Genomic DNA, 21,929 nt, shown 5'->3' on the forward strand with positions numbered 1-21,929 from the left:
TGTAGGCTAGCTGGGATGCAGCCCTTTGAATGTGTGCTAATCAGCCCCAAGCATCACTGCCACCCCAGCACTTTGGATTTGCTGCCTCTTCGCTGGATGCTCCTTTCCCCAGGAAAACCTGGAGAGAATCCAGCTTCTGGTTAAAATGTGCTGCACCTGATCTGCAGAATTTACAACCTGCTGTAAACTGCACAGAGATGCTCTTCAAAGCTTACTGTTTCCTTCACTACCTTTCAGAACACAGGAAATTCTCTTACAGTGACTTCTGTGGCACACACAGCAATCATCATATGTGTCCCTGAGCACAGTCTTTGATTCATTGTCATCACTGTGTTTGAAAATGGTTCACCAGGTGGTTTTGAAATACGCAGTTTGAATCTCTGATGCACTCTCTGCCTCCATGCATAACTGCAGCAGACCTCTGGTGCAGAGTTTTAGAATCCTGCTAGGATGAGAAGTGCTATAGATTTTATCACTGAAAAAATAAACGTGTGCCCATGCTAAACTTCAGAGAGATGAGCTCAACCCCGTTATCAACTGGAGAAACACCACCATTTGTTAAAGAGACAGCTTTTAAAGGGCCTTACTCCCTTCTCAAAGCAGTTGTTCTCTTCTTGGGGATGCTGGTGGATGAGAAGCTGGACATGAGCCAATAGTGTGAGCTTGCAGCCCAGAGGGCCATTGGCATCCAAAGCATCATGGCCTCTGGTCTGCTCTCCTCTGCTGAAATCTCACCTGCAGTGCTGTGTCCAGGGAGCCCTCAACACAGGAAGGACATGGACCTGATGGAGCAGGGTCCAGAGGTGAGCCACAAAAGTCATCGGGGGGCTGGAGCAGCTCTGCTACAAGGACAGGCTGAGGGAGCTGGGGGTGTTCAGCCTGGAGAAGAGAAGGCTCCAGGCAGACCTAAGAGCAGCCTGGCAGTACCTGAAGGGGGCTCCAAGAAGGCTGCAGAGGGACTTTGCAAGACCTGAAGGGACGGAACCAGGGGCAATGGTTTGAAATGAGAGCAGAGCAGATTTAGATTGGATGTGAGGAACAAGTTCTTTATCATGAGGGTGGAGGAACACTGGAACAGGTTGCCCAGGGAGGTGGTTGAGGCTCCATCCCTGGATGTGTTTCAGGTTAGGTTTTACAAGGCTCTGAGCAACCTGCTGTAGTTGAGGACGTCCCTGCTGACTGCAGAGGGGTTTGGACTGGATGAGCTTTGGAGGCTGTATCCTGTTTCTTTGTCTTGGAACACAGAAGTCTTCCCTCTCCTCAGGAGCCAGATACACTGGTTTTTATTTCTAGGGGTTATGATTCAGAAAAATGCATCACAGGCTCTCTTCTCTTCTCTTCTCTTCTCTTCTCTTCTCTTCTCTTCTCTTCTCTTCTCTTCTCTTCTCTTCTCTTCTCTTCTCTTCTCTTCTCTTCTCTTCTCTTCTCTTCTCTTCTCTTCTCTTCTCTTCTCTTCTCTTCTCTTCTCTTCTCTTCTCTTCTCTTCTCTTCTCTTCTCTTCTCTTCTCTTCTCAACCTCTTTGGTGATCTCAGAAGAATGAATATCACAAAGCTTGGAGTATCAGTCAGATGGATAAGGAACGTGGAAGAATTGTGTTATTTGGGTTTGAGGGATAGCAGTGTGGAATAACTGTGTTTCCTTGTGGGGCCTGGGGCTTACTTTTGGTAGCAAAAGTAATTCTTTTCCTCCTTGTTCAAAGAATATATATCCTCCCAAGCAGCAGAACAGAAAAAGTGCTCAGGTTGGTTTATGTCCAGTTTTCTTCTAGTCTCCACCTTGTTTTTAATGTGGCTTGCTGCAACCTAATCACTGGTACAAAAGTCCACAGTTACCCAATGTCTGTTTACTTCATGCAAATATTACTTTAGAGGATAACCTAATTGGCCTGTTACTATTTTAAACCAGCTGCTGGTAATATGAAACTATCCACAGAGTATCACAGAGTACTGCTTTATGGTTTGCTAAAACTGGATTTAGGGTTTGCTTCAGTGGTTTTTGATGGCTCAACTGGTCAGGTTCTGCTGGCTGTGTCATAAAACTTTGCTTCTGAGAAGATCCTCAGGAGAGGGACTACAATGTTTTTGATGCTGTCAGAGAGCTATTTAAACAGAGAGTGAATTCTTTTTTAAGGTTCAAAAGGTCTTGGAGGGCTGAGGTGGCAATTCCTTATTTGTAGAGACAAAATTTGGTTAGGAATAAATGTTAATTTAAGGGAAATCAGCCACTGGTGTTCTGGCAGTTTTGCAGTGTTGACACTGATACTGATAATGGTATGAGAAGGATCATTTTGGTGCTTGTTAGGTTTTGCTTGTTAGGGACTGGATGTGGCACTTCAAGCTATGGTTTAGTTAGTCATGAGGTGTTGGGTGACAGGTTGGACTTGATGATCTCTGAGGTCTTTTCCAACCTTATTGATTCTATCATAGTATCAGAGTATCAGTCAGGGTTGGAAGGCACCACAAGGATCATCTAGTTCCAACCCCCCTGCCATGGGCAGGGATACCCCACACTAGATCAGGCTGGCCAGAGCCTCATCCAGCCTGGGCTTAAACACCTCCCTGGACAACCCATTCCAGGGCTTCACCACTCTCATGGTGAAGAACCTCCTCCTCACGTCCAGCCTGAATCTTCCCACCTCCAGCTTCATTCCATTCCCCCTAGTCCTATCACTACCTGAGATCCTGAGAAGTCCTTCCCCAGCCTTCTTGTAGCCCCCTTCAGATACTGGAAGGCCACAATGAGGTCACCTCGGAGCCTTTTCTTCTCCAGACTGAACAGCCCCAACTATGATTCTATGTTTAGCCTGGAGCAGAGAAGACTCCAGGGTGGAGACCTTAGAGCTGCCTTCCAATAGCTGAAGGGATCCTCCAGGAAGGTTGCAGAGAGACTTTTCCTGAGGGTGTCTAGAGACAGGCCAAGGGGGAATGGTTTGAAGCTGAGGCACAGCAGGGTTAGACTGGAGCTGAGGAAGAAGTTCTTCAGTACCAGGGTGGTGAGACTGTGGAACAGGCTGCCCAGGGAGGCTGTGGCTGCTTCCTTCCTGGGGGTGTTGAAGGCCAGGCTGGATGAGGCCTTGAGCTGCTGAGTCTAGCTGAGAGGTGTCCCTGCCCATGGTGGGGAGCTTGGAGGAGATGATCTCTGAGGTCCCTTCCAACCTAAGGCATTCTGTGATGATTCTATGGTAAAGCCAGTGAATACAGGTGGAGTTTCCTAAGGCAGTTTTAAATCTGCTGGATCAACAAAGCCTTAGAATTGAATTACCTAATGAATTGTGATCAGAAATGGAAGCTTAACATCAAATGGTATCAAACGTTTGCTCAATAATCTTTTTGGTATCCAGGAGCTTATCAGAAACCTGGTATCAGGTACAGGCTGCTCTGAGTACAATCTGTTATTTGTCACTGGAATGGGGTCCAGCTCAGCCATCCAAATCCAGAAAGCTGCTAACAGATGTACATTGCAAGAAGCATTGAGTAGAGATTTCTCATACATTTGTATTATCAAGCTTCTCTTTTAATGCAGGGTTTGTCCCTAGTAACTCTACCTGGAGGCTGCTTACTGAACAGCCTGGCTGGGCTCAGGCCCATTGGACACTGCAGAGCATTGTTTACAGAAGAGAAAAGCAGGGCACCAGATTAGCAATGAAATCTAAACCTGATTTCAAAGTACAATCCCTGGTAGTACAACACACATCATCTCTCAAATTTATGGCCAGGAGGGAAAACAGAACCTATGCAAAGGGAGCCTGAACCATGGGGGGGGGGGGGTGAATCACATGTGAAAACCTTCCAGGAGAAAACACTGTAGCTGGGGCTTAAAAGGTTAGATTCTGATTAGATCTGTTCAGATTCATGTAACAGCTGAAGGTGTATTTCTAAATCAAAGCACCAGTAGGATTATTTTATATATATACATGTATGTGCACACACACACACATACATATGCCAGCTGCAAAGTTTCTGGAGTGAAAAACCATAATTGTAAGCCCTAGAAACAACAGACTAACCAAAAAAAGCATTGGTTGTGCCTCTTGCAGGCATGATGGATGGGCTCTTCCAGGAATGATGGATTATCTTTTGGTTAGAAGTCAGCATTGCATCAGTAGTTTTTTAATCAGAGGCTGAGTTTGTATGAAGTACATTTTGGTTCTAGTATCCCACTCTATTTTGTGCAGAGTGCACCATTATTTGCTTAATAATACTCAATGGGTTTTTTTCCTGTATACTGTTGATGGGATTGAGAGTGGGATCGTGACTGAGCTTTTCTCTAAGAGCAAATGGAAGCTGTTAAACTGTCTCGGGGTCTTTAGCTATGTATAGGCAAAGAGGACTCTACAAAATCAAGTGAAATGATAAGGTTTTTGTCCCAAAGAACTGAATACTCAGGAAAAGAGGAGCAGAATCCTAGCACAATGATGTTGATAGCAGTCAATGGAGAGCTGACTAACTGGAAAAGGGGAAAAAAACTGGGCTTGCACAAGAAATAGGGCTTTAAAAACTGATCAGGAAAGGACAGTGTGGGCTTGTTCAGAGAGACGTTGCCCCAGTCAAGGGGTTTGATGATAGTGGGGGAAGAAAAGAGGACTATAATTGGTGCTATGGAAAACCAAATGAGCCAATACCGATTTCAGCCACTCCTTGATCTATCTTTAAATAGCCAAAGCAAGTGGCCTTTACCACCTTCTTCCAAGGTGTGGTTTAACAAACAACTGAACTGATGTAATACCTCACAGCTGCAAGGGGAGAGATCTCGCAGATCTCACTTCCTCCTGCCCTCTCCAGAGGTCCTCTCCTCATCCTTGTACTTGCTCTGGTGTTTAGTGGCTCCTGGCTGAGTCATTGCAACTCACTAACCTATAGAAAGCTTTGCAGTCTTTGGGGCAGGTTAGTGAGTCAAATTTTGACTCACCAAGGGGACTGAAAAACACCAAAGCCCAAAGAAGGTAAATGGTGAAGCCTATGCCTGAAAGAAGGGGTAGGAGGAAGAGAAGGGGTCCAGTGCTTGAGCATCTACATCACCCATAAGACGACTGCTGCCAGAAACACAATTCTGTATACAGTGCTGTGTAACTCTGCCACTAGAAAACACACTGCTGTAGCCTTGCAACATCCTGATTAGAGGATTTCTTCCTGGTCTTGGTTTTCAGTCCTAAAATTAGTCTATAACTTTACCCTTAGGAAGAAAAAAATAATAAAAATAAAAACCCAAACAAAACCCCACAAACAAACAAACAAAAACCCAAAACCAAGGTGGATTTTCGCTTGGCTTAGCTTGGCTTTGTTTTTGCTTAGACCAAAGTGCTTCTCTTAGAGCACAGTAATATGTAATAGTTAATCTAACTGTAAAATCTGAAGTGGAGAGACAGTACTTGTAATTCTACCACCAAGTAATTAGGTGATGTCAGCACACTCACACCCTTGGTTAATCTAGCCTCGTTTACCCTTGAATAACATAACAGTGCCTTGCCTGCACCTCATTTTCTTCAGTGGCAGCAGGAGCTCCCTTTATGTATGTTTCATTAAAGGCTTTCTGCCCGTGACAACAGCAGCACTGACACGCGGAAGAGTGACAGGGCTCTTTTGTCTTCTGCAGGTAGGCTCCCAGAGTGTAAACATTTCAGGAGGAGACATGGGCTAGGTATGCAGACAAGGTTCAGTAGAAACAAATTGGAGGTATCCTGAGCTGTGGGGGTGCATTTGAAAATCCCAGTCTGGGCATTAAACAGAAATCTGTTATCACAGTATCACTAAGGTTGGAAGAGACCTCAAAGATCATCAAGTCCAACCTGTCACCACAGACCTCATGACTAGACCATGGCACCAAGTGCCACATCCAGTCCCCTCTTGAACACCTCCAGGGATGGGGACTCCACCACCTCCCTGGGCAGCACATTCCAATGGTGAATGACTCTCTCTGTGAAGAACTTTCTCTTCACCTCCAGCCTAAACTTCCCCTGGCACAGCTTGAGACTGTGTCCTCTTGTTCTGATGCTGGTTGCTTGAGAGAAGAGACCAACCCCTTCCTGGCTACAATCACCCTTCAGGTAGTTGTAGAGAGCAATGAGGACTCCCCTGAGCTTCCTCTTCTCCAGGCTAAACAATCCCAGCTCCCTCAGCCTCTCCTCACAGGGCTTGTGCTCAAATTTGCAGAGTTACACAAAGATGAATTGGGTAATCTAAGAAACTGGTAGCAGGAACCAATATGGATGCAAAACTCTATGATACAGTTCAGTATGGATCCAAGCTAGAGGATGCTATATTTAGATAGACATTAGGAAGAAGTTATTCCCCACAAGGGTGGTGAGACACTGCAACAGGTTGCCCAGGGAGGTGGTGGAAGCCCCAACCCTGGAAGCCAGGCTGGATGTGGCTCTGGGCAACCTGATGTAGTGTGAGGTGTCCCTGCCTGTGGCATGGGGCGTTGGAACTGGATGACCTTTCAGGTCCCTTCCAACCCTGACAATTCTGTGATACAGTTCTAATTAGCCATTCTTGTATGATACTCCTTGTTGAAGGGCGTCAATGATCCACTTTGATCCTGTTGTCTGTGTTTCCCAGTGGCCTGGGAACCTTTGGGGTTTCCAACTATGGCTGGAGCAGGGAACCTAGACAAGAAGTGCATGCAAACCCTGAGAGGCAGGCAGCTGCCAAGGGACCAGCTTTTGAGTATTTGCTGCTTTACTTCCAAGCATTGTGAATTTTGTCTGCCAGTTTATAAAGCCAAGTGTAGCAGCAGGCTGAATGTTACCTCAAGCCAGAAGTGGGTGGTAAAACCAGAGAAAGGTCTGCAATTCATAATTGATTTTTTTTTTTCTTTTTAAATGGGGGAAGCCTTTTAAAATAACTCAGTTAAAAACTCAGCATCCAGTAGCACCAGCATGCAGAAAAGCAGACTTCAGAGGCCTGGTGGCTTATAGAAGTCCTTGGTGGTGTGGTTTTTTTTAACCATATGTCCAGACTTTTTATTCTGGTTCTCCTTGTGTTTGGAGTGAAGAAATTGATCTGAGAAGAGAAGATTTCTTTGTGTATTTTTTTCTTAAAGCTGGCAAAATATTAGCTTATTATTGGGGGGGGGGGGGGGGGGGGGAGGGAACAAACAAACAAAAACCCAACCAAAACTGTTTGGAAAATATGCTGAATATTGCAAATATTACAGGAGAGGACTGGCAAATGTGCTGGATTTGCCTCCAGCTCTGAACACAACAATGGTTTGCTTGCAGGTTCAGTATCAAATTATTTCCAGGAGGTTTCCAGAAGTGAGTGGAGCATTTCAGTCACAGCTTTACTAAAGAGGGACAGCTCTAGCTGCACAAGGATCTGTCTTGTGCAATTTTGTTTACTTCTGCCTGTTTGCTAACCCCTAACTTTCAGTGAGTCACAGTATTTTTACTACCATGCTATCCATTCCATAGGCTTTAACACACTCTTCCACTTAATTATTAACGAAGTCCAAAGGTATCCACCCCTCTCCCACACAGATCTTCCAGCTAAATACAGCTCCAAAACCTCTTCTTATTTAAAATTATTCTTTATGATTTGGATAAATACAGTGTTAGTAGCTGATGCTTTTGTGTTGCTGAAATGACATCCCTCCCAAATTCTCCAAGCTCAGAAGGCTTTCAGTGCTACAGCTCCTGCCACTGTTTACATTCCTTATGTCCAAACAACCAGGACTTGCCTGTGCTGTGGTCCTACAGATACCTCATGAGCTTTGCTCCTCATGATCCAGCTGAAAATGACCTTCTTTTCCAGGATCCTCATAACTAAAATAAGCCATATTCCTTATTCCTCAGATCACCCATGACAGCCATCTCTGTTTCTTTGATCAAGCATGACTGTGATTTGATGTCAGGCTAATTTCAGAAGTAATGCAGATGGAAGGAATTCAGCCAGCAATCCTTCATCACAACGTGCCAGCTCTCCAGGGCATGGTGGGGTGTGCCATGAGCTGGATCAGGAAATCAGTTTTAATTCCTGCTGCTCTTTTTTGTATGACTTCTCAGTGTAAGAGATCCCCTGATCTGGTTCGCAGTGTGGCCTGGCGAAGCACTGGAGCTGGGGCAACTGAGGAGCAGTGCAGTATTGCATGAGGATGGGTATTTGGATGTTTCTGAGGCCACAGGATCAGAAAACTGTGACCTTTCTGCTACTGGCTTGAGATGAGTATTCCCCCAGTTTCTAGCAAGCAGTAAGCTTGTTAATATGCCTTACAGCACAGTAAATCTGCTTGTGTTCTCAAATCTCATCTGACCTCCCTCTTCTGTCTTATTTAAGGTCTTGATATAAAATTATTTGATCAAACACTGTAAACCATTTCAGAAGTACAATCTTGCTCTTAAAAATATCCTACCTAGGGCTTAGTTCCTGCTCACACAGCAGAGCTGACCAATGTAAAGAGTAGTGAGAAATACTTGAACAGTCAGGACATGGACAGTCAAAGTGTGAAGGAGAAAGTGGTACCTGCAAAGCAGCAGCTCAAACCCATGTGTGTTGCTTTTTGTTTAAAACTCTGGCTTGTAAATATGCAATGATTGAGCAAAGAGCCCAGAAATGCAGTGTGTGGTAGTTCTTCATTCAAGGCAGCTCTAGCATCTGGTCAGTAACTCAGCTGTGAGTGCTGGAAAAGGCTGGGTGTTGCACAGTGAGTGTTAGTCATGGCCTGGAAACAGGCTAGGAAAACAGTTTAAGCTAGATAGTTACTCAGCTAATTGCTTTGAGATTTACCCACCCTAGAACCCAAACTCAGAATCTGTACTTGACAGTCTGAGGCAAATACTTGCCCCTTCTCCAGGGGGAGGAAATCTTAGGGGCTTTCAAAACCTGCATTTGCAGTACTACAGGCAAACAGGAAAAGAAACTGCTGGCATTAAGGTTTTGAAGGACTGCAAAACCGTGATGAGACGAGCTCTGTAAAATGCACTGGCGTGCATACAAAGAACCAGTGCCACCCAGTGTGTATCCTGCCTGCTCACTAGGTGCCACCACTCTTGAAAGCAGCATGCAACCTGTACTTTCCCTTTAATTGCCTTGATTAGAAACAAAGCAACCAACCAAACAAACCAAAACAAACAGCTTAGCTTTAAACTGGCCTTCAGAAGCCACTGGACTTTGCACCAAAACAAATATATGTGTACATTGTTCACACTGGCTCTCCTTGGGCGCTCTGGCAATAACACACTGGGTCTGCTTGCTAAATAAATGTGCTTACAGCTGTGGTGTATGAAGAACTCGGTGGGAACTGCACCTACTTAGTATGGAAGCAAACACGAGTTCCAGCTCTAGTTTTCCTTTCTGTACTTGGTCTGAATTACTTACAAGGAGATGAAAGCACAGCAAGCTGACATTTAGATGGTAATTCCTTCTTGAAATCTGCACAAAATGGGAGCAAAGGTGCAGAAATTACTAATGCCTAGATAAAGGCTACAACAAAGGCCAGATAAGAATAAGTACTGATCAAAGTATGGGAGAATGTACTAATTGCAGTGTAAGCCGACCTAGGCGTGCACTACAGTACACAAATGCTGCAGAGGTGTATACAGGAGGACACATTTAAAAGAAAACCAAGGAGAAGTTGTTAACAACTGCATTTAAAAAGCAATCTGCCCTACATTTGTTCTTGCTTCAGTGTCCTAATATGTTCTGCTAATATAAAAACTTTGCAGGGAAAGGGCAGATTATTAAAGGACAGTAGAGAGAACACAGGAAATTACAGGAAAGAAGGGTTAGGAATTGGCAGGAGACATCAGAGAGGTGGAGAGAGTTGATGTAAATAGTAAAGAGACTTGAGAGTGACAGCAAAAGATAGCTTTAGCTGGAGAGGGGGAAGAATGTAGGCCCAAAGAGATGTTGCAATAGTCAGCTCATGAGTAAGATGAATCACAGTTACAGTGGTGATGACAGGGAGAGATTTTAAGTTGCCAAAGAGTAGAATCTCAATAAGACAGAGAAAACAAATGTGAAACTGAGATGGGGGGGAAAGGTGCAAAAAGGACTTCAAGCCTGGATGAGAAAATAAAGTCTTTTTTCTTTGAGATAGGAAACATTCAAATAGTGTTCAGTTCAAAGGACTGGAAATGCAAAGGTCAATGATTTAAAATCCATGAAGCAGGCAGATTCATCATTAACCAAATTAAAAGTGCATCTATTTCCAAGAATAATGGGGAGGGGGGAGAGAATCTATATAGGAGGTAACTGTTATTCCTTCAGCCACAGCTCCTGGCAAGTACCACATGAATCAAAGGAAGGACAGAAAGAGTAAAAAATGTCAGTAACAGCACAACAAAACTGCTCTCCAGTTCAAGATACCAAGCAGTGATCTAAGGACGTGTAATTTAATTATACTCACTCTAACCCATTTTTTAGCAGTTCTTGGAGGAAAAAAAATAGCCAAAAACCCCCCAACAAAACCCTTAAACCAAAACAAACCCAAACCAAAACTAACCCAAACCAAAACTAACCAACCAAAAAACCAACCAAACAAAACCCACAAAAAAACCAACACCAAAACAAACAGCAACAACAACCAAAAAAACCCCACCATAAAACAACCCACTCAATCTGGCTGAGTCTGCTAATAGTGTCCAGTACCAAAAGAAATGTATAGAAAAGGGATTTTTACATTGGAGGGAGAAATGATTCAGAAGAGAAAGCAGGGAGTATCTGGGAAAGCAAAGCACAGCTGAGTTTTAAGAACAGTTGCTTATCTTGAGTTCATTATTTCCCCTGTGGTTCCTCCATATCCTGCAGGAGACTCAAGCGTGGGCTTCCCCTCAGAAAAACCCTTCAGGACACACTGGTTACCCCTGTCTTTCAGTTCACCTTTAATGTGTGCATCCTGCATTACTTGCTCACTGCAAATAGTTTTCCATTAAAGAAGTTTTTTCACTGAACTGGAGAAATGGCCTGACAGCAATAATGACAGGGCGCGGGAGAGAACTGGCACATCCAGAGGATGGCAGGTCAACAATTCTCCACATGGCTGCTACCCAGAGTGATGATGACACCACTAGCATAAAAAGGGTTTGATTATGGGAGAACTTCTAAACATTGTGGTTTAAGAAGGGTTGATTGATAAGTTTAAAGCACCATCATCTTACATGCAACTGTTCTTAGTCTTTTTGACAAAGGAAGAGAGGTATAGGGACAGGCTGAGAGAGTTGGGGTGGTTCAGCCCAGGGGAGAGAAGGCTCTGGGGAGACCTTGGAGCAGCCTTCCAGAAGCTGGGGAGGGATTTTTATGAAGGCTTCTTATGACAGGATGAGGGGCAATGGCTTTGAGATGGAAGATTTAGATGGGAGATTAGGAAGAAACTGGGGTAAGACACTGAAACAGGATGCCTGGGGAGCTCGCAGATACCCCCCACCCTGGAGGTGTTCAAGGCCAGGTTGGATGAGCCTTGAGCAACCTGGGCTAGTAGAAGATGCTTCTGCCTGTGGCAGCTGGGTTGGAATTTGATGATCTTTAAGGTCCTTTCCAACCTAAACCCTTCTGTATGGGTGGCTGGAATGTTTGGTGTTAACACTGGTAAGTAAAGAGTAATGAGGCAAGTCATTCTCAAGTATGGGTAGAAATTGCCTGAATGGCTGAGTCCATACCTTACATTGATGGCATGGCACAGGAAACATCTCTGACAGCAGTTAAAGAACAGCTTGAATCACTTATTTTGCTGGGAGATATTTTAGATCTAAACCAAACAAAAAATAATCCCATGTCTAAAGAGTTTGGTGGAACATTCGACTTGTGCAAACCTGAAACTTGCACCTGATTTCATCCAGAACCTGTCATGCCAAAGTGAGACAAGATGAGCACAGTATGATTTATCTTAAAAAGTTTTCATTTATCAACTTCAGAGGTTTGTTCTAATCCAGGAGAGAGACATGCATCTAAAACCAACAGACCCTCCCTAAACCAACCTGCCCTAAAATCAGCAGCAAAGTAGCACAGATGTTTCCTTAACAATACTGCTCTGCAGGGACAGAGCTTCAGAATGACAGGTCAAGACAGATAAATCTCACAGATCATAGAACCCTAGAATGACGCAGGATTGAAAGGACCTCAGAGATCATCTACTGCAACCTCCCCACCATGGGCAGGGACACCTCTCAACTAGACTCAGCTGCTCAAGGCCTCATCCAACCTGGCCTTCAACACCCCCAGGCTCCCTGGGCAGCCTGTGCCAAAGTGTTACCACTCTCATACTGAAGAACTTCTTCCTCAACTCCAGTCCAATCCTGCTGTGCCTCAGCTTCAAACCATTCCCCCTTGGCCTGTCTCTAGACACCCTCAGGAAAAGTCCCTCTGCAGCCTTCCTGCAGGATCCCTTCAGGTACTGGGGGGCAGCTTTAAGGTCCCCCCAGAGTCTTCACTTCTCCAGGCTGAACACCCCCAGCTCCCTCAGCCTGTCCTCACAGCAGAGCTGCTCCAGCCCGTGGATCATCTTTGTGGCCCTCCTCTGAACTTTCTCTTCCAGCTCTGTGTCCTTCTGCTGGGGACACCAGAACTGGAGGCAGGATTGGAGGTGAGGTCTCAGCAGAGCAGAGTCAAGGGGCAGAATCCCCTCTCTTGTCCTGCTGCCCACACTGCTCTGGCTGCAGCCCAGCACACCGCTGCCTGCTGGGCTAAATGAGGGCACTGCTGGCTCCTGGGGAGCTTCTCAACCAACCAACACCCCTAAGTCTCTTTCTTCAGAGCTGCCCTCAATCCACTCTGCACCTAGCCTGGATTTGTGCCTGCGACTGGCCTGACCCAGATGTAGCACCTTCATGATGACTCAGCATAAATAAGACACATTGTCTGTTAAAATCTCTGTCATCAGATCAGCAAGAAAAACCACAACAAATATTTGAGCACAGGGTCAGCCCACTTCCTGTGTTTTACCCATGGCTGGATGAGGTGGCAAAGGCACTGTTATTAACTGCTGGAGCAGTCTGTTTCCCAGACTTTTGAATGAATTCATGTTGTCTTGGATCTGCTCCCCTGCTTCCACAGAACTGTTAGAAGACAGTCCATATCTGGCCTTTCAAAAGAGGGAAAGGTATTTTTGCTTTGGAAAGGAAAACATCCTGTGACAGAAATGCTGTGCATGACCATGCAGACCTGTGGCAGAGCCAGCTGGCTACTGGAAAGATGGAAAAATCAATGACTGCACAAGCCTGGCTGCTTGTTTCTCAACTGTCAAGCTGTTAAGCAATAGTAATATGGTTGTTGCATATTAATAGAATGTAACACAAATTAAAGCTTATTCCAGGTAAGAGCCTAGTAAATAATCTTAAGTTCTGATTCTAAAAGCTGGCACATTTAAATAGCTGATGGATGTTTACGATATTTAGTGTGTGATTAAGATTCAAACTGTGATACAAACTGATGCAATCCAGTCAGCAGTCTGCACTTAAAAAGAGCTTTTGGTGCAAAAGGAATCACCACGGTCTGCTGGGGAAAGAACTGAAAGGCAGGGTACATTCTCCTCCTTCTTCACAGATGCCTCCTTGTACAGCAGCCATTTTTTTGTGGACAACATGCAGGAAACTTCTTTAGAAGGAAATACTTCCAAAGAGCACAAGAGAGCTGTGCTTTGTCTAGAATAACCACAGGCCTCTTCCCCAACCACGCTGCAGACAGAGGCTGCTGCGAGTTTGGTTATCAGAGAGTGTGGGATGGGGAGCCCACAACTCATAAATAGGCAACAGCCCACAACTCATTTTAGTTCCCAATGAATATTTGGTGGGACAGCATTAGTGCATGAGCCAGGACAAGATGTACGAAATACCTCTTTGCCTCAGAAGAGCTGGTTGAGCTTGACAGCTAGGATAAAGCCTAGACAGCCTGGCATGCCTCTCACTGTCAACAGCAATGCCCTGATGTGGTGAATCCCTCAAAATATGCAAATTCCCCTGGCAGAAGCCTGCAACCATGCCAAGATCTTACTTTGGAGAGTTACACTGCTGTGCTTCTACAATGTCACCTCAGGGACCAGCAACACAAACGCACATGCAAACAGACTTCCTAAATCCATCCTGAAAGGTCAGGACAGAAACTCAAACACGAGTGTCCTCATTCTCCACAGCTTCCTTGAGAAGCGAAGAGGGGAACCAGTTTCAAGAGCTGATCACACATCCAAAGAAAATCAGCATGTATTTGTAACTGTACAGAAGCTTCTTTTGCTTGGGTATATTTCAGGGGGAAAAAAAAACCAAACCGAATTAAAAGCTCATCTAGAATCCCAGAGAATTCTTTGGGTTGGGAAAGACCTCTAGGATCATGTGCTGAGGTAACACCTTTCATAGAAATAGTCCCTGAGCCTTGTTACCAGCTGAGCTCTGTTACACACTTGCTGTGGAGAAATACAGTGTTAAAACTAGTCACTAACTTTCAAAATCGGCTTGGCTCTCCACAGACCTCAGAGCTGCGCCAGTGACTGAAAAGCCGGGCTGTGACTGGAACTGGCTGGGAATAGTCTGAAAAGGCTTTTGAAATTACTTGCTGTAAATATAAGGGCTTTTGACTGCATGTCTTATGTTGTTAATACTGCATTTTATTGGCTCACACTCACACATGCTTTCTGATGCTTTTCCAAACACCTACCAGTACTGTTGCTCCTACATGGAGCGCTCCAGTATCGTGCTTTAGGTTCAGCACGTCCAGTTTAGGATAAGCATGTGCTTAACCTAAAGATTGAGACATGTGTGGAGTTAAACAGAACCATAGAATCACAGAACGGTCTAGGTTGGAAGGGACTTCCAAAGCTCATCCAGTCCAACCTCCCTGCAGTCAGCAGGGACGTCCTCTGCTAGATCAGGTTGCTCAGAGCCTTGCCCACTGTGGTAGTCTTAGGCTATGCCTTTAAAAATTTGCTACAGGTTTTGAGCAGAAAAATATAAATAAATCACTATTGGGTGCAAAAAGGAAAACTAAAGATAATTCTAAACAAATTCAGTGGGGAAATACCTAGTATAAGACTGGCTACATTGAAACAATTCTTTCTCCTTCTGATCTCTTCTCTGCTTACTTCACTCGGGAGATATTAATTCTGCTTTTGCTGACCTTGGCTGCATTACTTTGGTTAAGTCTAACTGCTGCTTTCTCTCTGCTCCTTTCTCCCTTTTGGGGGGAGGGGAGGGGCAGAGGGACAGTTTCCTTGGTCTCTGACCAGGGGGGGGTTCATGTTGTTTGTTAATTGTAAATCCTGTGTATTTGTACATGTTCATTGCATTCCATTGTAGATTGTAGTTTTGCTTGTAAATACAGCTTCCATTTGCTTCCAGCTGAGTTAGTCTGGCTAATTTAATGCTGGGGGTGGGGGGGGGAACTTCGACCCACCACACCCAGCCTTACCCTCAATGTCTCCTGGCATGGGGCCTCAAATACCTCCCTGGGCAACCTGTTCCAGTGTTTCACCACCCTCATGCTAAAGAACTTGTTCCTCACATCCAATCTAAATCTGCTCTGCTCTCATTTCAAACCACTGCCTCTCGTCCTGTCCCTGCAGGTCTTTGCAAGCAGTCCCTCTGCAGCCTTCTTGGAGCCCCTTCAGGTACTGGCAGGCTGCTGTTAGGTCTCCCTTAGGTCTCTTCTCCAGGCTGAACACCCCCAGCTCCCTCAGCCTGTCCTCGTAGCAGAGGTTCTCTAACCCCCTGATCATTTTCCTGGCCTCCTCTGGACCCTCTCCCCCAGCTCCACGTCCTTCCTGTGCTGAGGGCTCCCGAGCTGCACACGCTCTGCAGCCCTTGCTGCGGCTGGGGCCAAGCTTTCTCCCTCTCTTCTGGGCCTGTGTTTCTCTTTTCTGAGCTGCCACAAACTGTGCTTCCATCGAGTGAAACTAAGCAGGAGCTGCCCACGTGTGTTGTGCTTGGTGCATGTAAAACAAGATCTCAAGCAGCTCATGGTTGTGTCCCTGGCACTCCTGGCTACTCAGGTCAGGAATAAAGCTTCTCTTTTTTTAACCCCTTTTTTTCTTCCTTCCCTCTAAATGCAGTGAGAGCTCGACAATGAAAATGTAACTATGGTTTAAACCCCCTAGTGCCAGTTTTTGTACAGGGCTCGCCCCTGGCATGAGGATCACCAAGGACTTTAATACGCAGGAAGCAGCCAGAGCAGAAATAGAGGCAGGGGAAACAACTCCTCTTTTAAACCCGCTCTGTGTGTGCTTCGGGTTACCTTTCCAAGAGCCTCAAGAAGCTAACGTCCACGACAAAGCCTTGCTCAGGGGCTTTGGGCTCTGTTCCGTAGACGTGCCCCGCAGTGACTTTCTGAACGCGGCAGTTCCTCAGCCGGCCGCACTCACGGAGAAGCCTCTTCGCCACGACCCGCGCGCGTCTCCCCTCAGGGCCAGGACACGGCCGCTCGCCCCCCGCAGCCTGTAGGCTGCAGGGACAGGGCAGAACTTCGCTCAGGGTCGGGGAAGCCCCGGAGGCGGCTCCCGGCCGCCGGCTCCAGCGGAGGGAGGGAGGGAGGGAAGGGGGCGGAGGAGGAGCGCGCCCGCCCTCGCGCCGCGGCCGGCCCGCGCAGGTCTGCCCGCGCGCAGCCAATGGCGCGCGGCCGTGGCGGGAGGTGTGTGCCACGACCTCACTTCCGGTACCTGTCACCCTGCCGCCCGGAGTCAGCCAGGCGCAGCGGCGGGGTGCCCGTGTCCTCCTCCTTCCCCCTCCGCGACCCTCGCCCCGCCGGGCTGACAGCGCCCGGCAGCTGCTCACCCTGGCTAAGGCTGGCGGCGAGAGGGTGCTCGTGCGCCGGCATCGGCGGTCGGGAAGCGTTGGGCGCGCGTGTGCGCCGAGAGCCGGGCGGCCCGGCGGCGGAGCGGTAGCCGGGGGACGAGGTGGCGCTTGCCAGACCCGACCCGACCCGACCCTGCCCACAGACCCCTTTCGCCTAGGCGAGCGGCTGCGCCTCTCCGCCTGCCTGCGGGCCGCCAGTAATCCACGGTATTGCCTTAGGGGCGTCCGCCCCCTCCCCGCCCCCTGCGGCTGCCTGAGCGCCAGCTGGGACTCCGGCGGCTGAGGGGGAGCGCGGGGAGGGGGGGCGTTGGCGGTGGGAGGGCGGCTGGGTGATGTCCCCCACCTCGCTCGCACGGTGGCGGTTTTGCTTATGACCTGTCTTTTCCTCTTACCCCTCTCCCCTTTCATTGATTTATTTTATTGCTTTTTTAACGCGTGTGTTTATCTTGTCGCCGCGTTTTGAAGCTCCCTGCGAAAAACTGCGGCTGTGGCAAAGGCGAGAAGGAGTTAGCTGGCCTGGGGAGATGCTTTAGCTGTTCCGGCTGCTGCGCTCGGGCATCGCGCCAGCTGCCCGCCCTGCCGGGACCGCGGTGGGCGGCAGCCCGGGGCCAGTGAGGCTAAAGGACGAGCAAGAGCCGGCCTTGGCAGAGCTTGGTATGTGTAGGTAAAAGAGGGAGCCTGGAAACTTAATGGGGAGACTTCAGTGTGCTGTGGGGGTGGGAAACAGAAAAGGCGATGTTCCGTCAGGCACGGTGCTGGTTTGCAACTGTCACGTCTCTTAAACGCAGCGCATTTGAATTGTCTTTAACGTGGTTTGAGAAATTATCTGGGGCACTAGGCGGAAAATAGGTGCTTGGAGGCTACCCGTGTCGGCTTGGCTTGGCCAGGCGGGTTGTGCTTTTACCAGGCAGTCGGTCAGAGTCAAATATCCTTGCGTGAGGAGAGGGTCAGTGGGAGTTCTCCCTTTATTTGCTTTTGTGGTTTGATGAGAAAAACGTGGGTTTGGTTGTCCCTACGGGGCTGTCCAGTAAGTGCAAAAGACAGCGTTGAAGAAGTGATGGAATGGAGTGCTACAAGGCACTGCCTTGTATTCACGTTAAGATTAGCACAGCCTTGCTGATAGTTTCTAAGCTCTCTGATGGAAGAAGTGTGAGCACAGGATTCGTCAGACAGGATTATCTATAATAATGATGTTTGGCACTCTGATGGCATTGGATGTCTTAGTTGTGCACAAGTAAAGATGTTGCATAAGTTTTTGTCAGGAAGGGAAGTTTTGATCACAATTTACTTCATATTGTAGAACGTGCACAGAATCTCTTGTTGGCATTTAACTCTGATTACTGGGTTGAAATTCACGTGGTCTTTGCAGGCAGCAAGGTTAATAAGCTAGAAACTGTATTTCCTTTATAAATTCAGAATCACCGACAGCACTGAGGCTACCTGGCCTCCCACTGAAACTGAGGGCAGTTGTGGTTCATGTGATGTGGTCACAAGTCTACTCAAAGCTCAACCAGTGTTATATAACCTTTGTTATTTGGCAGGAGCGCTCTCAAGCAGCCATTGGCTCTTAGTTACTTTTAGTGGCATGGTTTTGGATTTTCAAGCAGAGCAATGTAGTGCTGTGGAAGGGTGAGAGCCTGTGCAGACCTTATCGGAGGCTTGCAGAGCTGTGTAGCCAGCTTTACATTTCTTTTCCCATGTTTGGAAGGAACACTTGGCATAGACCAAGGGGGAAAAAAAAATCCTTATCAATCTGGTGATGCCTTCTATTGACTGCCATCCTCTGCAGTCAGGTAGTGTAGGTTGTTCGGGCTCCTTATTACAAATGGCCTGAAAACCTTGGTGGGATTCTCGCTTGCTTTTCAGTCTTTGTTTTCTGTTCATAACACTCAGTGCTGTATCTTCTTTAAAGGTGCATTCTGAATTTTACACCATGGAGAAAAGGTTACATTACAGTGAGGATTTCTGTACTGTTATGCTGTATGTTCTATGTGCTGGGTGTAATAAAAATAGGTTGAGAAGGTAATGTCTTGCAGGAGAGCAGGAGACGTGGCCTAGGATATTCATCTCGTTCTAGAAAATGGATTATAGTGCTCCCTGTTCACCCAAAGTGATCAAAGAGGGCAATGCAAATTTTCTTAGTATTTTTTTCAGAAGCAGCTCTTAATTCCAAATGGCAAATAGCCATTCGGTCACACTCTCTTTTTCTCTGCCTTAGCTTTCCTGCTGAGATTTGAGTTCTGAGTTCTGTTTCTCTTGCACGTGGCATATTTGTTGGAAGGCGAGGAGGTGGGGGGGGGGTAAGAAGAGAACATAACATTTGTCTGGGAAAAGAAATGAGGTTGAATTCACTCACATATCTTGAAACCCTTTCTTACAGCATGTTGGAATTGTAACATTTTTTTATTTAACCTGATAGCTTTTGCAGTCTTTGATTTGTTTGGTTTTTAGTTGAGTGGACTGGGGAGCCAATGCCATCAACCTTTTGTTTTTTTATATGTGCATTAGTTTTTTTGTTTGGGTTTGTTTGTTTGTTTGTTTGTGTTTTAGGCCTTATATAGTATGGAAAAGTAAAATCTCTACCTTTTAGGGTGTGAATGGCACTTAAAGGCCCAGTTTCAAAGGCACCTTGTGGGACGTGTGTGCGTGCTTGCATCTACGAAACTATAACTTAACAGTTTGTCTACAAAATCACAGAATGTTATGGGCTGGGAGGCACCTCCAGAGACCACTGAGTTTGTAAGAATGGGCTTTAGGAGTAGAAGTGTGTTACTCTGTAACAATAATCATAATTGAAATCACACACAAAGCTTCCACTGTGGTGGCCTTAGACAAGTGGATTTTTTTTCTGCTGTGAGGAAAAGAAGATCAGAGCGATACTGAGAGATACCCTGGTTAGCTAGGTGTCAGTGTCGTGCTGCTGTGAAGCTAGGTGTTGTATTGAAAGCCTCAGTCATTTCAAACCATAAAAAAGCATAACACCCCATTAAATTGCGGTATATCAATATAAAATTAATCAGCTTTGGGAAATGTTATTGATCACTGTGTTTGTTTCTTCTTTAAAGAAAGAATGTGTGCTGCTTTTTATTAACGGAGAGCCACTCGTCATCCCCAACGTGCACATGAAATGGAAAGGGAACATGTTCTGGAAAACAACTTCTGTTTCAGCCCTACAAGATGCTGCATGAAGTGGTGAGTACATACGTGGCTGGGAGCTATCTTGGCATTGTTTTTGAACAACCGGAGAAGACAAAAACATTTGAGGTAGAGTTTCTGTGAAGGGTGATTAATGCGCAGTCAAGCAACAAGGAAAGAAACCTAAGCGAGTAGTGCCAACAGTTGATAAATGGAAAGTAGCAGCACAGTCAGGAGAGCGGAGCAAGTAACATTTCCTCTTGTTTTAATATGGATTGCTGTGCTAGACTTGCATGAAAAGTTGCATAAAGAGTTTATTCAGTAGAAGTAAGAATTCTTAATATTTTAGAAGCAGAGTGCTCAGCATTTCACAGGAGCAGGTCCATAAAATTAAATCCCAGTTGACTTTTTATGAAGTAGAGTGCTGAATGTTCACTGGAGAAGAAAGTGTTTACCTGGTAAGGTTAGGCTTGAAATCATCACTGTCCTGTAAACAAAACTGAAGTCTCTTCAGCCTTACAGAGTGCGATATTTGGCATGTTTCAAAAACACTACATTGCTACGAGGAGGTGGTTGTGTGACCAGATTGCATGTGGCATTGAGATGTTGCCAAGTCTGATTCCACTTCCTCATACCAGTTCTCATAGTTTCTGCTTATGTAACAATATTTATTTATAAGTGCATTGCATGTGTCTCTTAAGTATCTAGGAAGTATCATGTGTGTGTCCAGTGAAGGGCTTCTCGTGCACAGATTAATACAAATCGTGAAGTACAATTCGTTGGTGTTCTAGTCCTGACTGAGGCTTGGCAGGTTTGTGTGACTGTTTGCTGTGGTTTAAAATGCCATAAGCATTTATTTTATGTTATTTCTTGTTTTCACTTTGGAGCTATGAAGATGAGAGCTACCTAACAACAGGCATAGTTTGTTCTGAGGTGCTATTTTAATCTACATTTATTGCTTCAAGTTGTCTTACGCCTGTGGGAACGCTAACAGTGCGATACAGGCTTGCAAGCACTTGGCTAATTACCTATCCATTTCTAGAAATGCTAATAGACTGTTTTGACACATTTATAAACAAATTAGTCACTTAAGTTTTCCAAACAGTAAAAGAAACTTATTCAAAGATATTCCTGCCTTGAGGAAATCAGCATGGTTAGCAGCTTCCGAAGTCATAAGGTCCTTTGGTATTTGTTTGCAGGCAGCTGAAATCCGTGTGAAAGTGAGTCCAGGCTTTTCCTATTTTTGTATCTCATCAGTCTGTTTTCAGTTTGTTGAGAAGTATGTAAGGAAACCAGAGCTGCTGTGCAGTGTGCAAATTAACTGCTGGTTGAGTAACTTCTTACTCATCTAGGAGGGTATAATATCCTGGAGCCAAGAGCATTTATTGTTGTCAGTGGTTGAGAGTTTGATGTGTTTTGTGTAACACAACCTGCTGTAATGTTACTTAGATTTGACCAAATAAGTGAGTGATTTGAAACTATTCTATAGTCTGTGCTAAAGGTTTGGAGGCAGAGTCTTGTGTGTATCCATGCATCCAGCAGTTATATTGGCTGAGTAGTTCCTGTAACCTGCATACAGGCTTGTAATGCCATTGTTGGGGTGTTTTTGGCTGCACAAATAAGGGTGCTGAGTGCATGTCTTATTTCTATATTTATTGGAAATGATTGCTATGACCCTGAATTTAAACCAGAATGTGAATGTTCAGGTGGTGAGAAGAGCTTTTGTTTGTTGGCTGGAACTATTTGAAAGTGAAGACTTGCAGTGCTTCAGCAAGAGTGTTATGAAGTTTGTGACATTGGAGTCATGGTGCAGGCTCTTATTAAACAAAACAAAACCTTCTCACAGCTTTGTTCAACATGTGTGGAAAATGGATTAGTAAGGCTTGAATATATAATATGGAACCATTTGGATTTGAGGGGGAAGAGGAAAGAGAAGGTGGGTGTCGTGTCAAGAGCCTGCTTTGACATCTCCTGGATTTATTAGCAGGCAGTGCTTGATGGCATTCTTTACAGCAGGGCTGATGAATTCTCCATTACAACCAACTTGCCTGTTAAAATAAAATTAATTGCAGCCCAGAGGTGGTA

The 21,929-nt window shown here is 45.8% G+C and overlaps 1 protein-coding gene and 1 long non-coding RNA gene across 3 annotated transcripts in view; one reads left to right on the forward strand and one right to left on the reverse strand.

The window, feature by feature from the left end:
• LOC137456595 (uncharacterized) overlaps positions 1 to 16,322 on the reverse strand; it is a 39,917-nt gene extending 23,595 nt beyond the window's left edge. Inside the window, exon 1 of the long non-coding RNA XR_010991054.1 lies at positions 16,153 to 16,322. This is a non-coding gene — a long non-coding RNA (uncharacterized lncRNA). The remainder of the gene's footprint in view (positions 1 to 16,152) is intronic.
• A 274-nt stretch (positions 16,323 to 16,596) lies between these two features.
• The window catches only part of PPARA (peroxisome proliferator activated receptor alpha), a 49,126-nt gene continuing 43,793 nt past the window's right edge, over positions 16,597 to 21,929 (forward strand). The window contains exons 1-3 of one of the 2 annotated variants that reach the window (XM_068168110.1): positions 16,597 to 16,916; positions 17,175 to 17,363; positions 19,775 to 19,901. The gene's annotated coding sequence lies outside the window, so the exon portion shown is untranslated. Of the gene's footprint in view, positions 16,917 to 17,174; positions 17,364 to 18,417; positions 18,503 to 19,774; positions 19,902 to 21,929 lie in introns of those variants that run through there. The other variant, XM_068168111.1, reaches the window with a different exon arrangement.

The sequence above is a fragment of the Melanerpes formicivorus genome, unplaced genomic scaffold, assembly GCF_026170545.1.
Source record: "Melanerpes formicivorus ecotype bairdi unplaced genomic scaffold, bMelFor1.0.p_v2 SCAF_132, whole genome shotgun sequence".
Lineage (NCBI taxonomy): Eukaryota > Metazoa > Chordata > Aves > Piciformes > Picidae > Melanerpes > Melanerpes formicivorus.